Below are 6,000 nucleotides of genomic sequence, written 5' to 3' on the forward strand. Positions count from 1 at the left end.
TAACGTGAGGTGGTCTCCTCATTTCGCTCATAACCCTGAACATTTTACTCCAGTTAAGGAAATCAAAAGCCTTTGCGAAGTCAATAAAGCACATGTCCATAAAGAGTATACAGACGCTGCGCCAAAATTGCCACACGTTGAGTATTTGCTACCGAGTTGTGATGTGAAAATTCGTGAATAAAGGAAACAAAGTGGATCAGTTTGATAGACACAGCAGTTAAAATACCGTAGTACGGGAAGTTGGCGATTATTACACTTAATTTAAGATCTGATCGATTACATCAATTAAGGAATAGGCATGTAAAGTCGTAATTAATAGGCACCTCGGATGTACAGTATATGTATTACTATTGCTATGCTGTTTCTACGGTCCTTAGCATGACTGATTATGTACACGGGGATGTAACGCAGTAAAAAAGAGTTGTTTACAGGTTTTGTAATTAATTAAAAATAATGTAGGTACTTAGTTTAAATTATTTGAGTGTAGCTTAGGTTAAATGCATTGATGGCTTTTAGACCTAATAGAGGCTGACGATTTGACTGTACCAACTTATTTAAACCAGATTATCTCACACCAGGCGAAAAATAAAAGCACCAGAAAATGATTAGAGAAATGAAAACCGCAGTTATTTTGGCCACAATAAATCAGAATGAACTGACATCACATCACTTGTTTTGGATTTGACAGTCCGAAATAACAGCCTGATTTGGCAAGTCGGTTGATAATCCTTAGCTTAGCTTAATAAAAAAAAAAAAGAATGTGGCTCTTGTGAGTTGTAGATAGGTTCTATTTTACATTCTGATTTGTGATCATATGAGAATAGCGTGTTTCTTCCTTGGATTGGGAGGGCTACCGGATATTAAGTAGGTACACCCAGAGATGGATATGTCAATTACTTAGGTATAATAGATAAGCGAATAGATTAAAATACTTGACATAGTAGATTACTGCCAGTAGTATTCAGTAAAGAGAAGTGGGAACTTAGGTTACATACACTTCCCGGTCGGATAAGACGGTCGCATTTGTCTGTGTAATAACTATCAGTGCTTATAAAAACGTGGGTTCAGTTCGATCACGCGATTGACGCGGTGTTTAATAAAGTTGCAGTTGTTTAATTATACACGCAAATTATGCTGGTCATTATGTTTACGTCTGCTGTAGTAAAAGTTGTGACACTTGAAGTAGTGAAATAAGATGTTAACGATATCATAAGAGCAAAGCAGCATATTACATCACAGATGGTAGTCATAGATAAAATATATCGCGAACGGAGTTCTCACAGTCTAACAACACCGATGATTGATATCAAATTGCGTGGCCACTCTCTGACATATTAGGTCGCATGACGCTGTATCTTTCTCGTGAACTAGATTGTAACTAAGGACTGCTCGAAGCAATCTGGAACAGAACGCGCTAGAGTGTGAGTAATACCATTGGTCATAGGTAGACCAGTAACGGATCAGAGATGACAAACCGCAGCCGTGATCCTACTCAGCTCAACTCAGACATCAATAAACGCTCACACCAATCTCAGAATTCTGCTTTCAATCAGTTTAACACTATTAATGAATGCTCAAACCAGTCCCAGGATCATATTATTAATCAGCTCAGCACAAAACATTGATGAATGCTCAGACCAGTCCCAGTATCCTGTTATTAATCAGCTCAGCACAAACATTGATGAATGCTCAGACCAGTCTCAGGGATTCTTTATCAGCTCAGCAAAAATACAGATGAACAATCAGATCAGTCTCAGAAACGGCGTGCCTCAGCGCATTTCTACAACGTCATCAGAAATTATACGAAATCTCAGGCCATACCAATTCACAGCGCAAAAGCCGAGAGAGGCAGTTCGAGATTGAACGGCTAAAATACATTATAATTCACATTAGTGTTCTTATCATCAACTCAATCTTATTGGTGTTTCAATTATCATCTAATTGTTGATTTATTTACATGTTTGCCTATTGGCATCTAACTTCAATTAAAAGAGTAGCTTTTTCCTGCGGGGCGCGAGTGTCGCGAATATCGCGAATCGGCTAATAGCTGCCAACGTCATGGAGTAGATGGCGCTCGTAGTCACGTTTAAGTGAAATAACCGCTTCTAGGTTGTTGTGATTTTTAAGGGTAAAACAAGAGGGTATACGCGCGAACGACAGTAAGAAAAGGAGGTTGTGTGCGAACAAAGCTACGGCAAGAGTGATATTTGCTTTAGGATCTATTCAAGGAGTTTCTAATGGTGTTATTAGAATAATGAGGTGTCTATTGTAGATTGTGACTAACATTCATTGTGATATCAGTATTCAGAGTGTCAACAGTGATCCGAGGGAATTGTTCATGGCTAATGTAAGTGAAGTTCAATCATAATTATACGAAGGGTTTCGTCCCAAGATATTAGTAATTTAGAATTATAGAACACATTGTATTTACGAGAAAGTGTAACCACTCATCATATGAACTTAAGGTAAACTTAGTGTGCGGAAAGGGGTCGCTATAAGGGGAGGTTGGAGGCGACTATGAAGCCCAAGTAACCAGATGGATAATCAGGTTTAACTCATGTTATACGTAGGTAACAAAGTAGGACACCAGCAATGAATTATCGTCATCTCACTAACGTCCAGGCCTCGTATAGGTATGCAGTATGTTTACATATCGTTTTTCCAGTATCAGTAAAGGCATCAGCTCATTCAGTAAAGGCATCAGCTCATTCGATAGGTTAATAAGTATAGTGAGCTTGACGACACTTGAGTGTCCAAAACTAAGACTGGTCAGGACATCCAGGAACCCCAAGTGAAACCACCCTTATCATGCTTACGAACCCAAAACGCTGTTACCTTGGATTAGTAAAAGGAGCCTGAATAAGTATCGGGATGTAAATAATGTCCCACCAAAAACATTTCATGTAAAGTGTTGCCAAGACTAGGCGCATAAAGCTTTTACACTCAAAAGCAATCAGATCCTGTAGTAGGTACCAAGACTTACTCTGCAAGTCCTAACTTTATAAGCTCTAACTGTATAAAGCCAACATCTTGGTCAAACGTACAGTACGGCTTGGCTGTTTCGTTGCAGTCCTCCTCATTCCGCAAATCCTCATTCATTTTTGTAAGAGTTGATATACCAGCTAGAAATGACAATTATCGTTTATAGAATCTACGATAATACAGGATCATGTAAACAGGCATAATTTAAAATATTTTAACATTAGATTTTTATAAAACTTACGTATTGCTAGCGCTATATATGTAGGGCCTATATAAATTATAAGTCAGGATTTTTATGTATTATAAATTGTATGTTTCTAGAAATTTTAAAGCATTTTTACCATAATCGGAATTGTTTTTAATGAAGTAAGCGTTAGTGAAGGTCTCCGATTCAGCTCACTCAATCGATTTTTGTGAATTTTGTGTTCATGTTTACAACTAAGTACATATTCCATTTTTGGAAAATATACAAAATCACGGAGTCACTGTAGATCAGCGCCTAAAGAAGTAGCGGTTTCGATATCATTAAGCATTTTTTTTCTTTTTGAGACGTGTTCTATCTACATGCAAACATCTAATGCAGAAATTTTATCTATTTAGATATTTAATTCTTAATGGAGAATAAGTAGCCAAATTTCACCTAGGGATCTAGATACCTTGGTGTGTAGGTACATACCTACGTGTTATCGTGGTGCTGTTGGAAAACCGCGGCTTTGTAGTGCGACGATTAGAGGTTGACATGTATTTTTTAAATAAATTTGATTTTAGCGAGTGCGAAGTGCGCGCCGTACCATTAATCAACTTATTTTCGCGAAATTTTGTAAGCAGAATTTATTGAAAAAATATTAAAATCGCTCACTTATCACACGCAAGTCAAGAGGTAAAAAATCTGGTATATAAATTAGCTCTCCGAATATGCATACATTGTTACGGATCTTACGGCTGCGTTACTCTGGTGTTTCGAGATCTCTACACGGCGCGAGTTGCCAATCGTTGGGAACTGTTTGATGGTACTGTGACATCCGAAAACAAAAAGTACAGTTTTATGTTTTTCTCTAATAGGCTACACTTATTTAGGCTATGTTCGCGAGGTTCTACAGCTCACAGAACCTCCCTTGTGTTTAAAGTTCACCATCTCGCGTCACCGCGTTATCCCGGCATTTTTAGCCACGACACGGCTAATGGGAGCCTGGGGTCCGCTTGGCAACTAATTCCAAGAATAGGTAATAAGCGTAGGCACGAATTTTTACGAAAGCGATTGCCATTATTAGGATTAGTCCCGCTTCCTCACGATGTTTTCTTTCACGGAAACGCGACTGATAAATATCATTTCGTACATAAGTTTCGAAAAACTCATTGGTACGAGCCGGGGTTTGAACCCGCGACCTCCGGATTGAAAGTCGCACGCTCTTACCGCTAGGCCACCAGGTCGTTATTCTTTATATTTGTCTAAAATATTCGATATCCTAAATGTCAAATAACTTACGCTTCTCAAATGCTACTGCGAACGGTAAATGCCATATCATGATAGGAAGCTTACATTCAAATATGACCTTTTATTTTCGGACGTCACTGCCGTCACTGGTGTGTCAGACAGAGTACTCAACAGCTGGCTACTCGTAGGCGTGTAGATATCTCGGACCCACCAGTGTAACCTGACCGTAAGCTCCGTAACAAAATAAGCGTAATCTTACTCATACCGGTTTGTTTAGCCCTTCACTCGCGTGTGATAAGTAAGCGATTTTAATATATTTTTTAAAGTTTATTACGGCGCCATCTAGTGTTGAGTAGCTGTATTAGATTAGTGTTATGCAAGCTATTTTGAAATAATTAAAGAACATTATGTTTCATAACTTTGACATTATATTTTAGACCGTGGTATATGTTACCTACAGTTGATATTCATTCTAAAAATGCCAACCGGTAAAACCCTATTGGAATGGAAAGTTGCTATTAATGTATGCCGCTAAAAAGCTGTCATTTCATATTCACTAGTTTATTAATTCGTGCAAGAAACAGTGCCAATATAGAGGGCGCTACCTGGCTGGTTTTTGTGAACCTGGTTCAAATCTGCACTTTGAAAACTTTTTGCCTTTTTTATCGTTGTTTTTTTATTAGCATTCCGATCACTGCTACCACACAAAATTTCACGATTCTAGGACTTCAGGAACGAATGTTTCCAGGTTTATGGGTGTTTTCAGGTACCCCCATTTTAAGGGGTTGCAGGGCGACAGTTACAGATTTCTGGTCACCATATGTGATTGCATACCGAACCATCTCTACATGCCAAATTTCAGCATTCTAAGACTTCAGGAAGTAGTCTGTATTTTCTATGACGCCAATTTCATATGTTTCGGGCAGTGAAAATTAAGGTACTATAAAATTTTAAGTATAATAGGTAGCCTAATAAAACTTGGTGTTTTTGATAAGTCTACTGAGTACATAGTATACAAAAAATTTCAGCTCTAGCATTGTCCAAGCCGAAACTACGAGGGTTCGAAAATACGGCGAAACGTGCCGAGAAAAGATATGCACTGCCTTTTGCCCTTTGTCTCGTCTTGGCGGGGGCACGGCCGTGCCCCCAGATTTATGCCTTTCGAAGCACATGCATACCTACCTTTATTCAGCAAACAAGTGCGGGAAATGCATCAAAATTGATGCAAAAAACATGACAATCAAGCCACAATAGGTACCATAATGAAATGCTGCGTCGAATGAACTGGAGATATTCAAATGTAGTGATTAATTTGTCAATTAAATTGTTTCATTCGGTTAGCACAGAATTTTCGTACTTACATAAAAAATGAAGGGCAAGTATGAGCTAATATTTTAAAGAAGGTAAACTGGCTCGACGCTGATTTCCCTGGAGCGCCGCACCTGTCGGCTGTTGCCTGACGGTCCCTAGCCACCGTCAGATTAATTCGCTTCTAATCTATCCTGATTTTTATTCCACTTTGGATAATCTGACCAAATATTGAGAACATAGAATATGTTTGTTGGAATATCCTGTGAGCTTAC

This window comes from Cydia strobilella, chromosome 3, assembly GCF_947568885.1.
Source record: "Cydia strobilella chromosome 3, ilCydStro3.1, whole genome shotgun sequence".
NCBI classification, from domain to species: Eukaryota; Metazoa; Arthropoda; class Insecta; order Lepidoptera; family Tortricidae; genus Cydia; species Cydia strobilella.